Source organism: Canis aureus, chromosome 34 (genome assembly GCF_053574225.1).
Source record: "Canis aureus isolate CA01 chromosome 34, VMU_Caureus_v.1.0, whole genome shotgun sequence".
In the NCBI taxonomy this organism is placed as follows: domain Eukaryota; kingdom Metazoa; phylum Chordata; class Mammalia; order Carnivora; family Canidae; genus Canis; species Canis aureus.
Genome location: NC_135644.1, coordinates 15167004 through 15188222, shown reverse-complemented (window position 1 = coordinate 15188222; position 21219 = coordinate 15167004). Strand labels below are relative to the sequence as shown.

The window sequence follows — 21219 nt, the reverse complement described above, 5'->3', positions numbered from 1 at the left end:
GATGGGATTTCCTTGGGAAGGCAATTTAGCAATATGTATTGAGACTATTTTTTTAAAAATTATTCCTGGGGCGCCTGGGTGGCTCAGTCTGATAAACATCTAACTCTTGATTTCAGCTCAGGTCTGAATATCAGCGTCATGAGATCCAGCCCTTCCTAAGGCTCTTTTATCATCAATGAGGAGTCAGCTTCCTCCTTCTTCCTTTCCCTCTGCCCTTCTCCACCCTGTCTCTCAAATAAATAAATAAATCTTTAAAAAAAAAATATTCCTTCGATCCACTAATTTCATTCTGGGAATCTATTCTAAGAAAACAATCCTTTTTTTTTTTTTTTTTTTTTTTGAGAGAGGGTGCAGGGGCTGGGGAGGGCAGGTAGAGAAAGAGTCTTAGGTAGACTCCATGCTGAATGTGGAGCACTGAGCCCCACCAGCAGCTGGATCTCACAACCCTGAGATCAGGACCTCAACTGAAACCAAGAATCCAGTGCTTAACCAACTGCACCATCCAGGTGCCCCTCTAAGAAAATAATCTTAAATTAGAAAAAAATGTGAGTTTTCTCTTTCTGCACAAAGATAACCTGCAACATTATTTATAATAATAAAAAGTTGAAAATAACCTAGATGTATAATAAAGGTATATAATAACTTATGGATCATCTACTTTATAGAATATAATAAGGTCATTAAAATGATTGTGAAGGAGCTCCTGAGTGGCCCAGTCGGTTGAGTGCCCTATTCTTGATTTTAGTTCAGGTCACGATCTGAGTCAGGAGATCGAGCCCCACCTCCTGCTTTGTGCCAGCAGGGAGTCTACTTAAGACTCTCCCTCTGCCCCTCCCCACTCAAATAAATAAATAAATCTTTTAATTAAAAAAATGATTATGAAGATTTTATAATAACCAACGGCTGATTTGCTGATTTCAGAAAATAAAGCAGAATATGAAAACTTTATATATAATATAGTCTCAATCATATAAAATGTGTATAGTAAAAAAGAGGGGCACCTGGTTGGCTTAAATGGTTAAGCTTCTCCCTTTAGCTCAGGTCATGATCATGGAGTCCTGGTATGGAGCCTCAGGCTCACTGCTCAGTGGGGAATCTGCTTGTCCTTCTCCCTCTGCCCCTCCCCCTGCTTTTGTGCTCTCTCCCTCTCAAATCAATAAATAAAATCTAAAAAGAAAAAAAATTGAAAGGAAGTATACTAAAATATTAACAGTGGTTGTCTTTGTGTGATAGAATGATGGCAGATTTTTGTTGCTGGCCTTTGTACAACTGGGTATTATCTAAATGTTTTAAAGGAATAACAATTACTTAATGAGAAAAAAAAAACTTGTATATTTTCAAATGACTGGATTTACTACCCCAGATTAGATTAATAAAGAGCAACAAAAGAAAGCATTAACAGGAGATAAGGGAAAAGATGTTTGGTGCCTCCTTTCCCATAGAACTTCTGAGTGTTATTGTTTGACTTTTTATTGGTACAATTAAACAAATGTAGATTTTAAAAGTATTTGTTTAAAACTCTCAGGAACCCACCAGTAGAATCAGAGGAATGTCGACCTTCTCAAATCACAGTAGAAAATAAGAGCAAACAAAACCAAGTCTGCAGAGCAAATGACAAAACTGAAAAGAAACAGCATGAAAGCAAAGGCACAGAAACATGGCAATAGAGAGACTAAGCATTGTAAGTTTAGTTATTAAATTTAGATTCCCTATTAACAGAAAAAGCTTCTCAGTTTGTGTTAAAAATTAAAATCCAATACTTTGCTGCTTATAAAAAATACATCTAAATAAAATAACACAAAAAGACTAGAAAAGAAAGAGTGGGTAAAAATGTAGTAAGCAAGCTTGCAATATATTAGAGATAGCAGTATTAGGTTACAATGGAATTCAAGGAAGACATTTTAAAGGTTATTTTCATTTAATACAAACATTAGTTACTCCTTGTGTATGCCATAGACACCAGCAATTCACAAAATGAAAAATATGATTACTTAATGATGGGAATGTAGTAGAACCACTACCTCTCCTAGTTTTCCTCTCCACCTTGAGAACAAGGGAAAACTATCCCCAGGTTCCTTTCAAGGTCAGGGGCCCATGTTTCCAGGTATAGACAATAGAACAGGGGCAAAAATAAGGTGTGTCCCAGGCAGACCAGGATTTGAAAGTCTGCATGCCACCACCACACTCTTCTCTTTTAACAGAGATTACAGAAGCCACATAATAATATGAAGCCACAAGATGAAAGTGACCTGGATCTCCCAGCCTCTGCAGGGAGACCAGCTGCCTTATAAGTTGACCCACTGGCAATGGACTTTGGATGAGGAAAAAAAAAAACCTATGTTGTTTTAAGCCTCTGAAATTTGGTGCTTTATTTGCTATATATAGCCTGTCTTGTGTTAATTAATATAATAGAGAAATGTCAAACTGCCCAAATAACCAAGAAATTCAAATTAAACAAAGAGGTACCATTTTCCATATGTTAAACTGGAAAAATGACAACAACAAACCTTAAAATATTAATACTCAGGGGAATGGGGGAAAGAATAATCTTTTCTTTTTTTAAGTAAGCTCTATGTCCAGTGTGGGGCTTGAACTCACAACCCTGAGGTCAAGAGTCATGTGTTCTACCAACTAAGCCTGGCAGGTAGCCCAAGGATAATCTTTTCAATAAATTAGGCTGTCAAATGGATATCCACAGGAAAAATAAAGGCCAGATGGATTGTTGATCTAAATATGAAAATAAAAAATAAAGTTCTTAAAAGAAAAGATAGGGAAATATCTCCATGATTTATAGGTAGGCAAAGATATAAGGTATATTAAGTAGGACACAAATTATGCTGACTATAATGAACAAGTTTGATAAACTATATTAATATAATATAATCACAAGGGAGCCAGGGTGGCTCAGTTGGTTAAGCATCTGCCTTTGGTTCAGGCCATGATCCCAAGGTCCTAGGATCAAGCCCTATGTCAGGCTCCCTGCTCAGTGGGGAGCCTGCTTCCCTCTCTCCCTTCTGCTTGTGCTCTCTCTCTTGCTATCTCTCTCTCTCTCTCAAATAAATAAAGTCTTTTTTTTCAAATAAATAAAGTCTTAAAAAATATATATGTATATACATAATATAATCACCAAAAGACTTTTGATCACCAAAAGATTTGATTTAAGATAATAGAAACAAACGTAGAGTGGGGAAATATATTGGCGATACATATATTTATAAGGACTTGTATTCAGAATATGTAAAACAACAACAACAAAAATGTCCTACAAATCGATAAGGAAAAGGCAAACAAAATAGTAGAAAAATAAACAAAAAACTCGAAGTTACTTCACAAAAGAGAAGTGGCCAAATGGCCAAAAAAAAAAAAAAAAAAGAAAAGATGCTAAACATCTTGAGTTAACAAGTAAATGCAAATAAAAGCCAAATGAGATAGCACTCACCAGAAAGACTAAAGTGAAAAAGACAAAATGTCAGCAAGTGTGTGGAGCACTGGGAATTCCCATACATTTGGTGGGATTGAAAAGTGATACCCTTAAAAACTGAGGGCAGTATAACTAAACGAAACATATACATATGCTGCATCTGTCAGTTCTATTCCTAGGAATATTCCCAACAGCAATGCATACATGTATTCATCAAAAGACATCTATAGGAATTTCATAAAGCAGCACTACTCATAGTAGCCCCAAACCAGAAACTATTCAAATGTCCACCAGAATAAATACATTGCAGAACATTCACACAATGGAGTACTATACAGAAATGAGAATTAATGGATGACTAACACAGTGACGGATGAATTGTACAAACAATGCTGAACAACAGAAGATAGACAAGAAAGATCACATACTACACGATTCCATTTACATAAAGTTCAAAAACAGGCAAACCCTTCTATGGCATTAAAAATCAAGACAGTGGTTACCTTTGAGGGTGTGTGAGGGAGACTACTGAGGTGGTGGTAATGTGCTGTTTCTTTTCTTTTTTTTTTTTTTAAGATTTTATTTATTTATGCATGAGAGAGAGAGAGAGAGAGAGAGAGAGGCAGAGACATAGGCAGAAGGAGAAGCAGGCTCCATGCAGGGAGCCTGACGTGGGACTCCATCCTGGTCTCCAGGATCACGCCTTGGGCTGAAGGCGGCGCTAAACCGCTGAGCCACGGGGGCTGCCCTAATGTGCTGTTTCTTGATTTAAGTTTCAAGTTACATAGTGTGTTCACTTTGAAAATTCATCAAACTGTACACTTAGATTTGTACATTTTGGTGTACCTATATTTTACTTCAATAAAATATTTAACATACATAACAAAAATATATGTATGCCACAAATATATAATACCAAATTATGGCAAGTACCTAGTTAAACTTGTATTTTTTAATACAATTTAATTTTAAGTAATCTCTACACCTAATGTGGGCTCAAACCTGTAGCCTCAAGATCAAATGTCACACATTCCACCCACTGAGCCAGCCAGCCTCCTCTAAACTTGTATTCTTATGCATTGTTTTGTATAAAGGAAAAACTGGTACAACCAGTTTGGAATGTAATTTGGATATACATGTATAACACATATTACCTATATAACAGACAAATATATTCTCATTTCTGAGAATCTGTCCTAAGGAGAAAAAAAAAAAAAAGTGGGGGGAAAACTATGAATAAAAATGTTTATCAGAACTAAAGTCAACTATAACTATAGCATATCCTTTGATGTGTTTTTATTCAGCCACTGGTATGTCTGCTTTGAAAACTCTGTGAAACATGACAAAAGCTTTTGGTATAATGTCAAATACAAAAAGGAAAAGGAAAATTATGTACACCTGATTATTATAATTAAAGATATATTAGAAGAAAATAACTAGAAAGGAAAACACACAAATGATACACATACATCTTCCCTGCCTGGTCTCATCAATTCCTGTAACTCCAAGAATCACTTATGTATTGATGACTCTTAAATCTGTATCTCCAGCCCGCACATCTCTCTTGAACTCCAGGATATTCAAACTGGTCACTTCACATGTCCTCTTGGATGTTCCATGAGTCCCTCAATTTCTTCCTCCTACATTTGTTATCTTGGGTAGAAAGGTGGCCAGGAATAGGAACAGGGGTAGGGATTCAGTTATCCAAACCAGAGATCGGAGAGTCATTCTTGTTTCCCCTCATTCCTCATACCCGACATCCCCATCCTTTACCATTCCCTAAGTCCGCAAGGTCTCCTCAAGAGCCTTTGAATTCGTTCCATCCATCCATCCATCCATCCATCCATCCATCCATCCATCCTTCTGCCATTGCTTATATTATTACCCACCTAGATTATTGCAAAAGCTCTCTTTCTTTTCTTTTCTTTTTTTTTTAAAGATTTTATTTATTTATTCATGACAGACACACAGAGAGAGGCAGGGACACAGACAGAAGGAGAAGCAGGTTCCATGCAGGGAACCTGACATGGGACTTGATCCTGGGTCTCTAGGATCACACCCCGGGCTGAAGGTGGCACTAAACCCCTGAGCCACCAGGGCTGCCCTGCAAAAGCTTTCCAACTGGTGTTCCATCCTTCAGTTTCAGGCCCTTTCAGTCCAGCTGCTTATGATTATATTTGTAATACCAACTCTGAGCCTGCTTTTCCACTTTAAAAGTCTTCTGTGGCTACTTGTAAGTGATTGGATAAAGTGCAAACTCTCTAATATAGTTTATGTGATTCTTTTTATCTTTTTTATCTTGTTATTACTGGCCTGTCTTTCCAGTTTTATGCCTGGTTCATCAGAAGCCCACACTCCAGTCACACCAAAGTTATTACAGTGGCCAAACAGGTTATACTCTGTGTTTCACTCCCCTGCCTTTTTCCACCTCAGAACTCTCTTTTGTCCTCCACTTTTCCTGACCTTATTTGCTTGGCCCATTGTCTAAGACTCAGGTCACACCTTTCCTTGACTGGGAAGTCTTCAGGGATCACATTTTTACATGATTGGACTCATGGGGAACACCTAACTTTCCATCTTGGTTTTTTTTTGGTTTTTTTTTTTTTTTTTAAGATTTTATTTATTCATGAGAGAGAGAGAGAGAGAGAGAGAGAGGCAGAGACACAGGCAGAGGGAGAAGCAGGCTCCATGCAGGGAGACTGATGTGGGACTTGATCCCAGGACTCCAGGATCACGTCCTGGGCTGAAGGTGGGTGCTAAACTGCTGAGCCACCCAGAGATCCCCTCCATCTTCTTTTTGTCACTAAAGTTGGAACATGAGCCATTTTCAGGATGCCCAGGTTGCTCAGTGGTTGAGCATCTGTCTTTGGCTCAGGGCATGATCCCAGGGTCCTGGGATTGAGTCCCATATCAGGCTCCCCACGGGGAGCCTGCTTCTTTCTCTGCCTGTGTCTCTGCCTGTCTCTGTGTCTCTCGTGAATAAATAAATAAAATCTTTTTTAAAAAAAAAAGAACAATTTTCTAGTTTGCCAAGGTACTCTTCATAATTATAATTTAATACCCGATGTTTAACTTCCCTAGTTTCTCTGCTCCCTCAGTGTATTGCATATAATAATCTTTATCACATCACTTATGGCTTTGTTTTGTAATTTTTTTTAACGTATCCACTTCCTCCACTAGCCCCTGAATTACTTGAGGGCAAAGATTTGTGTTGTTTATTTCTATGACCTCAGCACAGAGTCTGCTGCAGAGTAGGAATTCACTAAATGAAAGTGAATGACTGAGTAAATAATGGTGGTTGTGTTAGTACAATAGAATATGAGTGATAGTTTTTTGCTTTTTCTCAGGTGCCCAAACTTAGTGGCTACTTATTCATAGATTCACCATCTTAAAAAAAATGGGGAGGCAGAGTAGTAGATTTAGAATAAAACTTTCAGTAATATTTTATCACCTTTACCATCTTCAATGATTTTTTTTCAATTCTCTGATTTATCAAACATCTCACAACCCCCAATTTTGTCTAATATGTGTATATGCAATGAAGAAAGACTGGAAGAGCATTTGTTATCTCCTGTTCTGTTTGCAACACAATCATCATGCCTAATTAATAGTTAACTCTCAGTCCTTATCTTACTAGTTCTTCTAGCAGGATTTGACTCAGCTGATTACTCCCTCCACCATGAACCTCTGTCTATTTTTTTTTTTTTTTTTACCTCTAGGGCATGATCCGAGTTTCCCTCCTACCTGGAGGGCTTCATTTGTTCAATCGGTCCGTTGCCAGACTCTCTGCCTCCTCTTATGATCCACTGAATGCTGGAGCCCACCAAGGCTTAGTTTTTTGCTTCCCTCTCTTCTTGTCTTGCCCCTCCTCTTTTTACCATCAGCTACCTCATTTCCTTTAGTCCTGGTTCTCAAGTCTGGCTACACATTTGAATCACTGGGGAAACTTTTTAAAACATGTCAAATCCAGGCCCTTTTTATATTAGAGTGTCTTCAGGCAGAGCCAGGATTTCAGAGGTTTTAAAGTCTCCAAGTGATTCTAATATGGGGCCAGTGTTAAGGATCACCTTGGGTGGAGTTAAGTGTGTTCTCCATGCAGATTAGTCCAAAATATATGGCCCCAGCCCTGACCTCTCTTTAAGCTTCAACCTCGAATACCAACTGGTTTATAGCAGCTTCCCTTGGCCTATCCAATGACAAGCATATCTAAATTTTAACTCTTTTTTTTTTTTTAAATTTTAACTCTTGATTTTTGCCCCCAAACCCACTCCTTCCCCAGTCTTATTCTAGAAAGGGTCCCATTATTTAATAGTTGCTCACTCTAAAACCCTAGGAATAATTTTTGATTCTACACTCTCTTCACTTTCCACATCCATACAATTCGATCCTGATCTGCTGTACACTAAAAGAATTTTCCAAAGTTTACCATTTTTCCTCTCCTCCAAGGCTATTGTCCTAGCCTAGGCTATTATTATCTCTTACTGGTAATTGGGTCCTTGCTTCCACTCCTGGATTTCTCCCCTTCATTTCTCACACAGTGGCCAGAGAGATCTTGAATAAATATATAATTGATCATCTCATTCTCTTGCTTAAAACCCTTCAGGAGGGGGCAGGGGTGGCTCAGTGATTGAGTGTCTGCTTTCGGCTCAGGTTGCGATCCTGGAGTCCTAGGATGGAGTCCCACATTGGGCTCCCCATGGGGAGGCTGCTTGTCCTTCTGCCTCTATGTCTCTGCCTCTCTCTCTCTGTCTCTCATAAACAAATAAAATCTTAAAAAAGAAAAAAAAAAAGAGAAAAGAAAAACCTTCAGTACCTATCTTCATGCTTTGAAGAAAATCCAGGTTTTGTTCACAAATGACCTGGCCTCTGTCTACATCCCCAGCCTTCCTTCTGATCCTCTCTGCCTTGCTTGCTCTGCTTTACTACATTGGCTTTCTTAAAAGATTTTCCTGAAACAGAGCTGGCACATTCCCATCTCAGGGCCTTTTTCTTTTAATGTAAACTCCTCCCCCACTGTGGGGCTCAAACTCACAGCCTGGAGATCAAGAGTCACATGCTCTACTGACTGAGCCAGCTAGGGGCCCCCCACCTCAGGACTTTGCACTTTGTTTTCTCTGCCTAGAAAGCTCTTCCACCAGAACTTAACATGGCCTGTTTCCTCACTTCATTCAGGTCTATGCACCAATGTCTCCTCTTCAGAGAAACCCCCCTCAACCACTCTACCTGTAGTTCTCCCTCTGACCAGCTTTATTTTTCTTTATATTTTTAAAAGGTTCATTTCTTGATTTTTGAAGGAGAGAGAGGGGGAAAGAGAAAGAAAGAGAGTGAATGGGGAGAAGAGGCAGAAAGAGTGAAAGAGGGAAAGCAGACTCCCCACTGAGCAGGGATTCCAGGACCTGAGCTAAAACCAAGAATTGACCCTTAACCAACTGAGCTACCCAGGTGCCTGCTTTATTTTTCTCTAGACGTCTTCTTCGCTATCTGAAATTATATTACATATATGTATTTTTTCTGTGTTAGTAGTCGGTGTTTTTCACCCTAGAATGCAAGCTCCCTGAGGGTCAACTTTTATTTATGTATATCTGGTTTCCCATCACCTGTTTTTTTATCTTTAACATATCTAAAATTGGGAAGCCTCTTAAAATTAATGGCATGACATAGTGAAATTAGCAGTGTTTTTGTCTTTGTATAATACAAAATAAAAGTGAACATTATAGTCAATGTATTTTACTTTTTTCCTTTCAATTTTATTGAGATGTAATTGACATATAGCACTGTATAAGTTTAAGGTATACCACATAGTGACTTACATATATTGTGAAATGATTACCACAATAAGCTTAGTTAACATCTGTCACCTCATATACTTACCAAAAAGAGAAAAAAAAAAAAAAAAAAGAAAGAAAGAAGGAAAAAGAAAAAATGTTTTACCTTGAGATGAGAAGTTTTAGGGTCTACTCTCCCTAGCAACTTTCTTTTTTTTTTTTTTTTAAGATTTTATTTATTTATTCATGATAGTCACAGAGAGAGAGAGAGGCAGAGACACAGGCAGAGGGAGAAGCAGGCCCCATGCACCGGGAGCCCGATGTGGGATTCGATCCCGGGTCTCCAGGATCACGCCCTGGGCCAAAGGCAGGCGCCAAACCGCTGCGCCACCCAGGGATCCCTCCCTAGCAACTTTCATATACATGTACAGCAGTGTTACTATGGTCATCATGTTATATTTCACCTCTCCGGTACTATTTTATTTTATTTTATTTTATTTTATTATTTTTTAAAGATTTTATTTATTCATTCATGATACACAGAGAGAGGCAGAGACACAGGCAGAGGGAGAAGCAGGGAGCCCGACGCGGGATTCGATCCTGGGACTCCAGATCACGCCCTGGGCCAAAGGCAGGCGCTAAACCTCTGAGCCATCCAGGGATCGCCCCTTATTTATTTTATACCTCAAAGCTTATACCTTTTGACCCTCTTCATCCAATTCCCCCACCCACTACCAGTAGTCAATGTGTTTTAGACTCAATGAAATATGGTGGTAGGCACTCAATAAGTAATATAATGGGCTGGGAGCACTGAATTACCATATAAATAATTAGAATAAATGTTAACATACCTGGACCCAAAAAATTATATCCTGGTTACCAAATAAATAGAAGAAATGCACCATAGAGACACCTGGGTGGCTCAGTGGTTGAGTGTCAGCTTTCGGCTCAGGTCTGATCCTGAAGTTCCTGGATCAAGTCCCACATCAGGCTCCCAGCAGGGAGCCTGCCTCTCCTTCTGCCTATGTCTCTACCTCTCTCTCTGCCTCTTTCATGAATAAACAAATAAAAAATCTTAAAAAGAAGAAGAAGAAGAAGAAGAAGAAGAAGAAGAAGAAGAAGAAGAAGAAGAAGGAAGAGGAGGAGGAGGAATAGAAGAAATAGAGTTTCATTGGTACGAAGGGGACAAAGCCCTGGTTGCACCTCAAACACTATTGTGAGTTCCCTTGGAATGAAGAACCCTGTAGTCTTGAGGGTGGAGAGGGAGTCACTGGAAAGAAAAATAAAATTTGAAACTGAACTGTCGGGACACCTGGGTGGCTCAGTGGTTGAGTGTCTGCCTTTGGCTCAGGGAGTGATCCCGGGATCTGGGATCAAGTCCCACATTGGGTTCTTTGCAGGAAGCCTGCTTCTCCCTCTGCTTGTGTCTCTGCCTCTCTCTCTCTCTCTCTCTCTGTCTCATGAATAAATAAATAAAACCTTAAAAAAAACCCAAAAAGAAACAGAACTGTTCACCAAAGAAAAAGAAGTATCAAAGATACTGGAGAAAGTTTTGTCCAAAACCTGTATCTTCTCAACGATGCAAATATAGCGGATCACACCCTGGGTCAAAGACCCGTGCTAAACCACTGAGCCACCCAGGGATCCCCAGTAATCCTCATTTTACAAATGAGAAAGCTGATGTTTGGAGGGCTTAGGAAACTTGTCTAAAGTCACACAGGGATTAAAGAAGAAACAAGAATAGGACCCCAGGTCTGCTTGAGGCCAGGATCCATGGTCTCAACTGCTCTGCACACTGACTTTTATTTTTTTCCATTTCCAAAGACTATGCCCCTTAATTTCAGTATGGAATGTCATGGAGCTTTTGATTACAGACAAGAGCTGAAGGGGAGTGTGCCCTCACCATTTCCTACTGCCTGACTGTCTTTCTTTTTCCCTGAAAAAGAAACAGAAGGCTTGGGTGCAGACAAACTTTGTGACAACAGTGGTAACAAAAGCTCTAGAACAGGCAAAACAACAGTGAAAAGATAACTCCAAGGCTGACAAAATAACCAAGACATATTTAAGCAATTCATTAGCTGAAAGGGATTAAGAATCAGTCAGCTTTATAAGGAAAATTATCAAGAAACCTAAGATCTTACTTGTCTAAATGGACTCAAACCAAGCTGCTGTAATGTACCTTGCTTTTATTCTTTTTGTTAAACATTTATAGACTTATTAAACTAAAGAAATATAAGGTGGGTTTAAGCTTTGTACCCCTTTCCTGGTTTGGGGTATCAATTTAACTGAACATTATCAGAACACTCTTAATTTTCAAATATTATGGACTTTTACACTGATGACTATTAAATTTTATATATACTTTTTATTGCATTGGATAATTCAGTGGATTTTCAGTGCTGTAATATTTGAATGGCTCCTTCCAAGTTTCTGAGGTAGCTTGCACCTGCACTAGTTACAGCTTTTTATAGCCTCATCTAAAGATGGATTTGAAGACTATTCTAATATTTATTGTTATACCAGAATGGGTCTTACATTCCATATAAGAAGATATGGAATAGCATTTACTGACTGTATAGGGAAATTGGCAATGCTACTGTGATGACAAGAACAGTTGTAGTGGTGTGACCGATTTATTCATTTCCTTAATAACCTTCATAGTTGTAATGAGTCATCCCTGTCTCTTGTTTTAAATTATAGGGCACCCTTTTATTCCCAAACCAAATGAATATACAGGATGACATTTTTTTTCTTTCTCGTTCTCATTTCAAAGACCTAATTTTTCATAATCTAGCAGTTAAGAGAATCAGACAGACGTGAGTTGGAATCCTAGCTAAGAGTAAGAAAAGGTTAAAGAAGGTGTGGATTCCTCCACTGTCCCCGACTTGTCCTCTAGACATCTTTCAGAGGCTTTGAAACATGGCCAGGCTCTGTTGCTGTGAGTCTGACATTTAAGCAGCTAGCCCCTTCCATTCCTTATATGACAAAAGGAAGAAGAGAAGAAGATGAAGTCGTTTTTGGTTTGACAGTCAAGCAGACAGTGTTTGCTCTATCCATTAATTTCATAATTCATAAATAAGGAACTTTTTAAGGAGCCATTAAAGAATAGTCATCTGAGAAGGCAGGAGAATGCATCCACCTTCCAGGTCCCAGTGTGTTAGTAAGTGGTGTTTGTCATAGAAATTAAAATATTGAGCTGATAAGAGAAAAATCCCCAACATATTATTAGCTGTTGTATCCATATTAATATATTTCTTCTTCAGCATAGATAATTGAAATCACAGATTAGTAACATAGTAGTGCTGCAAACTAGAGAGACCTATGATTCCTGGAAACAGAGGAGGAACTGTAGGAGCTGAGAAGATTGCAACATGTTTTAACTTGTTGCTCCAGTAGCACACAAGGCTGTTCTACATTGGCTTAAAAATGAGTGACTGTTATTTAGACAAAGGTTTGAAACCAAATTTTCAATCATGTAAATTCTGCAAATGAGTCACTTGACATGTTAGAAAGAGTATGTGGACATAGAAACAATGCTAGGAGGTATTTTTGACTTTAACATCAAGTCCAAAATTAGAGAAGATGCCCCTCATGAGATATAAAACTATAGGCCTAATGAAAACGTTGAAAAGTTCAGAGATGATTAACTCTTATAATGATGATTGAGGAGTTATATTTAGATCAAGGAACAAATTCATTCTGTAAGAAACCTTGAGCACAAGAAAGTTTCTGTTTGTGTTGTGAACAAAAACAGTAAAGGTCTGCCATTTGTTCTGATCTTTCAACAGAAGCCAGAAGAATTACTGTCTCATTAAGGGAAAGAGTAGCTGAAACAAAATATGGTATTTCTTTTATGAGCTGGAAATAAAACATCAAAGTTGGTGGTGTAAAACTATAATATCACCAAGACCCCCAAATTGTCAGACTCGCAAGTGAAAGCAATGTTGATTTATTTCCTGACTTCAATTAGTATGAATCCTTTCTTGTGCTTAAGCAAGGAGGTGTAAATACAAAAACCCTGAAGCATTAATGAGCATTTGAGAAATCCAAAGTCAAAAACCGAGCCAACACATGAACCAAAGTGCTCTAAAGTTGTCATATGTCTCCAGAGCTGCTCTCCACCATGGTAACAACATGGTTAACTTCAATGTTCTAGGTCTGATGGCTTCACTTCCTAACTTGTCCAGCCAGACCTCACAATCCATCATCACTTCAGCCCCACTCTTGGAAAGGCAATTAACTTCATTATTTTTCTGAACAGTTATTCACTGAACTCATTCTGGATCAATCCAACCATTGGCTTCTCCCTGATATACCTGAACATCTGGAGAAAAAAAATCATGAAGCTATCAAAAATTAATGTTAGTAATGGATATCTCTAGGGACAGGGTTATGGGGACATTGCACTCTTTGTACTAATAAATGTAGAAGAGATGATGGAATTAGAAAAAAAAAAGTCACTTTTTGGCTATCAGCATAGTGATAATTCAGATAAGAGGCATCAATGGATGCTATTACCAAAGGGTGAAAGTGGAACGAGAAACAAAATCTTACACAGTCTCAAAGTACCTCTTTCAAATACTAATTATAAAAGGGTGGAGAGGGCAGCCCTGCTGGCTCAGCAGTTTAGTGCCACCTTCAGTCCAGGGCGTGATCCTGGAGACCCGAGATCGAGTCCCACGTTGGGCTCCCTGCATGGAGCCTGCTTCTCCCTCTGCCTGTGTCTCTGCCTCTCATGAATAAATAAATGAAATCTTCAAAAAAAAAAAAAAGTTTAAAAATAAAATAAAAGGGTGGAGAAGTAATTTTTCAGTCAAGAGACCTCTCAGATACCATCTTAAGCAACTGATCCAATTAATGTCACCAGAAATGGGACAAACTGAAATTGTGGGCTACCCATTGGGATTCAATAAGAAGAATCCAACTTCAACACTCTGATGTTCCAGGATGATCTGTCTTATTATAAGGAAACTTCAAATAAACCTACATTGAGAGATATACGAATTTATTGGTTTGTAGTCTTAAAAAAAATGTCAAGGTCATGGAATTAAGGAATGATTGAAGAACTCTTTCAGAGTAAAAGAGATGAGAGAGACGTGACAACTGGGTACAACATGACAATATGTGTTTTTTAGCACCATGACACAGTTAACTCAATTCTGACACTACCTGGAGAAAGCATCAGATCCCACAAGTTAAGGGCTCACTCTGACGAGACTGCCTCTCCCCAGTTCAGATGCCACTTGCAAGTCCAGGTTGTTACCTGTACTTCTGACCAACTAGCTATAAACCAGGGTTCCCACCCCTTCCTCAGGTTTGATTACTTTGCAAGAGCAGCAAATAGAACTCAGAGGAACATCTGCTTATGTTTATTAGATTATTATAAAAGGATAACTACCAGATGGAAGAGATGCATATGCAAGACATGAGGTAAGGGTCAAGAAGCTTCCATGATCTCTAGGTGTGCCACTCTCCCCTCATCTCTATGTGTTCACAAACTGAACTCCATCCTTTGAGTTTTATGGAGACTTCATTACACAGGCATGATTAATAAAATCATACCCAGGGCAGCCCTGGTGGCCCAGTGGTTTAGCGCTGCCTTTGACCATGATCAAAGGTCATGGAGGTATGATCCTGGAGACCCGGGATCAAGTCCCACGTCAGGCTCCCTGCATGGAGCCTGCTTCTCCCTCTGCCTGTGTCTCTGCCTCTCTCTCTCTCTCTGTGTATGTGTCTGTCATGAATAAATAAATAAAATAAAGATATCTGAGGGGTGAAACTAAATTTCCAACCTCCTAACTACAGGTTTGGCTCCACCAGCAACCAGCCCCCATCCTACAGGGCTTTCCAAATCACCTGTGGTTAAAAGGGGTTTGTAATGAATATCAAGACACCTTTCCTGCTCTTATGACTTAGGAAATTCCAAGAGGGGATCCCTGGGTGGCGCAGCGGTTTGGCGCCTGCCTTTGGCCCAGGGCGCGATCCTGGAGACCCGGGATCGAATCCCACGTCGGGCTCCCTGCATGGAGTCTGTTTCTCCCTCTGCCTGTGTCTCTGCCTCTCTCTCTCTTTCTCTGTGTCTCTCATGAATAAATAAATAAAATCTTAAAAAATATAAATAAAAATAAAGATGAGTGTCTATGAATTTCCACTCATTTTGAGAAATAGAATATCAATAATGTTAAAGTTCCCAGCATGCTCCTTTCTATCTCACCTCTCTGCCCAGGAAACATTATTCTGAATGTGTTTTGTTTTGTTTTTTTTTAAGATTTAGCACATAGGGACCCCTGGGTGGCTCAGTGGTTGAGCGTCTGCCTTCAGCTGGCTCAGGGCGTGATCTTGGATCCTGGGATCTAGTCCCACATCGGGCTCCCTGCACGGAGCTTGCTTCTCCCTCTGCCTGTGTCTCTGACTCTCTCTCTCTATGTCTGTCATGAATGAATAAATAAAATCAATTAAAAATATTTAGCACATATATAGAAATTCCTAAATACTATTTTCAATAAATAAATTTAGCTTCCCCCTCTTCTTTATTGTTTACTTTTATTTCTTCTTTAAATCATCTGTTTTATCTTTTACCCATTTTTCTATCAGCTTGGGATTTTCCTTATTGGTTTTGGAAATAATCTTAACATACTATGGATATTATCTTTATCTGTTGTATATGTTGCAAGTATTTTTTTTCCTAGTCTGATGCTTGTCTCTTAATTTTGTAGCTTTGTGTAGTGACTTTTATTGTACAGATTTTTAAAAATATTTTATTTATTTATTCATGAGAGACACAGAGAATGAGAGGCAGAGACACAGGCAGAGGGAGAAGCAGGCTCCATGCAGGGAGCCTGATGTGGGACTCGATCCTGGGGCTCCAGGATCATGCCCTGGGCTGAAGGCAGGCGCTAAACCGCTGAGCCACCCAGGAATCCCCCACTGTACAGATGTTTTAAATATTTATGGGGTCAAGTCTGCCTCATAAATTTATTTATGACCACTTGGTTTCTCATCCTATCCAGGAAGATCTTCTTGTTTAAAGATATCCTCCTATATTTTCTTCTAATACTTTGGTAGTTTTGTTTGTTTTTATGGTAGATCTTTAATCCATAAATAATTTATTATTTGTTTATGGTGTGAGGTAAGAATCTAAATTGTCTTTTTTTTTCACTTGTGATAGAATAATAGCCCAGAAGAGATGTCAACACCCTAACCCCAAAAACTTATAAACATTACCTTACCTGGCAAATGATATTTTACAGAGGTGATTAAGGTTATGGAATTTGAAATGAGAAAATTATCCTGGATTATCTGGGTGGGCCCAATCTAATAACATAAATCCTTAAAAACAGAGAATTATTCATGGCTGTGGTCAGAGGGAAACATGACTGTGGAATGGTTAGAGAAATGCAATGCTGTTAGCTTTGGAGATGGAAAAGGAGGCCAAGAACCAAGGAATAAGGGTGGCATCTAGAACTGGGAAAAGCAAGGAAATAGAGGCTTACCTATAGTCTTCCAGAAAAAATGCAGTCCTGCTGACACTTCACTTTTCGTCCACTGATATCTGTGTCAGACCTTTGACCTATAGAACTGTAAGATAATGAATTTGTACTGTTTAAGGCACCAGGTTTTGGTAACTTATTAATTAGAACTTATTAATTAGAATCCATTCCTGTTCCTACTAAATTAAAATGCCATCTTTATTGCATAAATAATTCCCATGCACATGTTGGTTTCTGAACTCTTTATTTTGATAACACTGGTCAGCATGGATCTCTTTTCCTGACCCAAAACCATATTGTTTTAATTACCATTACTTTATAATTTTTTTAATGTCTTGAATCCTTCCTTTCCTTTTTTTTTTTTTTTTTTTTAAATAAGCTCCATGCGTAGCTGGAGCCCAATGCCAGGCTTGAACTTACAACCCTGAGATCAAGACCTGACTGAGATCAAGAGTCAGAGTCTTAACTGACTGAGCCACACAGGTGCCTTTTAATCTCCAACCCTACCTCTTTTTTAAAGACCTCATCATTTTTCTCTTTCCTCGCATCTTAACCACTTTCTCCAGCTTCACCCTCTAGTTTATTTTCCATATATTACTAGCATGATTTAAAATAAAGGTATCATCAGATTTCTACCCTTTAAGTCCTTCATGGTCATCCTTCATCTTCAATACAAAGTCCACATTCCTTGGTAAGGTGCATAAAAATGGTATGATGAAGGATGCTGCCTATCTCACAGTGTCATCTCCTGCCCCTTTGCTCCAGACATCAAAGAACTTGAAGCTCACAGAGTGCACCACACTTTCAACCCTTTGTATCTTTGGATATGTTGCTGCCTCTGCCTAGAATACCTTCCATTTCTTCTCCAAGCCAATTAGCACTGTACATTCAAAACTCAGACAGAGCATCAAATTCCCTCAGCAGACTTTCTGCACTCCTCACTGTTAGACTGAGCTAGTGCTCCTCCCTTGCACTCCCATAGCAGCACAAATACATCTCTTCTAGCATTTACTTACAACTGCAATTGTTGGTTTACTTGTCTACCTCCTTCACTAGATAGTGATCTCTTCAAAGGCAGGAATTGTCTTTCATTTATGTATCCATGTGCTTAACAGAATACTAACAATCTTGTAATAATAATAAGAGTATGAAAAATAATGAAATAAGTGGTGCCTCTTATTAAAACCTGGGCTAGGTGGTTTCCATAATTTAATAACCACTAAGTGTCAGCTCATAATTTTGTGTTCTGTGAAACTATTTTTACCTAAAAATAATATTGTCCAGCTTGTTCACTCATCTTATTCACAAGACTTGGCTACAAGCAACTTTGGGATGTTTCCAAAGGAAGAAAGTTTCCTACGTTGAACAAATTCAAAAGAACATGACTCAGGCTCTAAAAGTAATCCAGAAAAGAATTTCTTAAATATTTTGAATAGAATGGTATTATTGGATTATTTTGATAGGAATAACCCTTATTTAAATGCCTGTGAGAACCACCAGATTTGGTTAGGTGCCCCTCTTCTGTGTTCCCATAGCAATGAACACAAATATTTAGCCAACCTCGTATTGTGTGATATGGAAGTGATGTGTTTATTTTTTTCCCATTACCAGTGGTTTTCAATCAGGAGGACAGTGCAGCCCTTCAGCCCTTGTAGGGGTGTTTGGGGAAATTTTTGATTGTCATAATGACAAGAGGGAGGCGCTACTGTCATTTAGTGTCTAGAAGCCAGAGATGCTGAATATCCTACACTGAGCAGGATAACCTAGTACAACAAAGAATTATCCTGCCTAATATGCCCACAGTGACCTCATAAAGAAGCTGATTTTATTTATCTTTGATTTCCTATTGGCTAGAAGAAATCCAGCCCTGAAAGGCACTATGAATTGGAACTGCAAAGTAATGGGGGCAGGAACACCTTGTCATAATGTGTAGGTTATATGGGTTTATTTATTTTTTTTTTTAATTTTTTATTTATTTATAATAGGCACACAGTGAGAGAGAGAGAGGCAGAGACACAGGCAGAGGGAGAAGCAGGCTCCATGCACCAGGAGCCTGACGTGGGATTCGATCCCGGGTCTCCAGGATCGCGCCCTGGGCCAAAGGCAGGCACTAAACCACTGCGCCACCCAGGGATCCCGGTTATATGGGTTTAAATAATCCGATTACTTTGTAATCACCATTCATAGTTGATTTCTACTTTTCTGTATTATATAATTGATGAAAGGCAAATGGTAAGAGAGTAAAGTCATTAAATCAGATATCTCTTTTTCTTTTTTTGGTCCAGGTAAAGTTAATTCTGATAGAAATAGGAAAAACAAACCATCTTTAGTATTTTCTTCCATCAATCCACCCACTCAGAGTCTCCTTCATATTTTGGCATCTACCTCCAGAAACCTCCCCAATTTGGCACCACCTGGGAAAGATATCTTGGCCTGGAATATATACACCTGGAATATACCCAGCCCATCAGGGTCCAAAATCTAATTGTTTAAACTGATAATCCAAGTGGATTCTAGATAATATGGTTTCCAAATTATCTCTAAATTCCCTTCCAGTTTTAACATTCTATGATTCAATACTCATTAAAAGTCTATAATAGTTCACAAGTCCTTCCTAAGTTTGTTCATGACTCTAACCTATTAATGAGCACTTACATTTTGTGCCAGTATCATAAGTTGAAGGTCAAGAGAAAATTTTAAGAAGGGAGCACAAGACCATTTCAGTCAAGAGGGAGATATTTTCTGGGCTGCTGGGTTTTAGGTTACTCTGATCATGATTTTTAGGAAACCAGTTTCCACCATTCCCTAGGCCCATTGCCTAGTTGTAAAACAGTATTGTTTATTGTCCACTTGGGCTGGAATGTCAACTTCATAAGAACAAGATCCTTGTCAGCTCAATTTGTACTGCATTCCCAAGACCTAGAACTGTATCCATTATATCATGGCCCTCATTAAATAATTGTTGAATAAATGAATGGACTAATAAGTAATTTATTGTAAGTAGAGACTTAATCATTTACAAATAAAAGAATAGAATAGCATATTCTACAGCAAAAGGAAACTTCATGTTGAGGGGCAACTGTGTGACAGATTGTAAACTTTGGACTGAATTGCAAAGTCATGGGAGGGGTGAGGAACCTATATGCATGACATGAAATATAAAAACAGATATGGGTGAATTATAAAGAGCCCTTAAGCCTGCTATGAAGGTCAAATAAAATTCATTGATCCCTCAAGTCTGATTTGGGTGAAGAATATCTGATAAGCTCTCGGCAAAAATAAGATCAATTCTCAAGTGTTACCCTGAAAAATTTAGTCTTTTAGCTTAACCAATAATCTGGACACTCTTAAACTCTTATTTTACAGGATCCTAATATGCACATTAGGAACTGAGCAAAATATCTCATAAGAGTAATATTTAATATCTATCAGTGGTATACAGAGAAATGACAACTCATTTACATCATTTGTGTTTATAAGAACCAGTAATTATTTCCATTTTATAAAAGGACAAAATAAAGATATATGAAATATATAAGTCAACTATGGACCAACCTAAGTGAAATTTCACATCCTAAGTGAAATTTCTATGCAACCAGACTAAAGCAAAAGAATTTAAATAAAATTGAAAAATCAATTCAAACATTGACAGTACCATAGTTTTAAGACTTCAAATATTTCCTGATTTTATTTTATTTTTTAAGATTTTATTTATTTATTCATGAGACACACACACACACACACACACACACACACAGAGGCAAAGACACAGGCAGAGGGAGAAGCAGGCTCCATGCAGGGAGCCTGACATGGGACTCGATCCTTGGTCTCCAGGATCACACCCTGGGCTGAAGGCGGCGCTAAACCACTGAGCCACCGGGGCTCCTATTTCTTGATTTTAAAATGTCAATGAGAAATATGGGAAAGACTTGTGAAAACAATGTGCATTATTTATTGCATAGGCTAACAAATTTTTTAAATGTTCAAAGTTCTACAGAGGATTGCAAAAGAAATTTTATCTCCTGGATCCTTAATTCAAAATCACTATTATAGGAAGTGTTTCAATTTGCAATTGTATGCAGCAGCAAATAACAGAAAAACATAATAATTTTTTTTCATGTAATGAGGAGTGTGAGGGTAAACAGTGACATCAGTCCAGAAGCCTTCCTTTCTACCTTTCTGCATCTCTATCTTAGCACATGGTGTTTGGCACTCATGTTATTTTGTGGTCACAAGACCGCTGCTCCACCTCTGGCATTGCACCTGAATTCCAAGCAGGAAGAAAGTGACAAAGGGCAAAAGGTATGTGCTAGCTAAAACCTGGAAGAGATTTTTCAGAAATCTCTATTCAGTGACTTTTCGCTAATGTCTCCTTGACTAGAACTTGTCTCACGTGGCCACCCCAAGCTGTAAGGAAAGCTGTGAAATGTACTGTTTTGCTGACACATTGCCATACTCTTGGTCTCTGTAGGATAGATGCAACTATCAAGATAGATACAACTGTTCAAGTTGATGCAGATTGAAGATCCAACTCAGAGACACC

The 21219-nt window shown here is 38.5% G+C and overlaps 1 long non-coding RNA gene across 1 annotated transcript; it reads right to left on the bottom strand.

Moving 5' to 3' along the window:
• Positions 1-903: 903 nt before the first annotated feature.
• LOC144304676 (uncharacterized) lies at positions 904-18604 on the bottom strand. The gene is made up of 3 exons (XR_013371600.1): positions 17941-18604; positions 16680-16764; positions 904-5074 (listed from the first exon to the last, which is right to left on the bottom strand). It is a non-coding gene; the product is annotated as an uncharacterized LOC144304676 (long non-coding RNA).
• Between the last annotated feature and the right edge of the window lie 2615 nt (positions 18605-21219).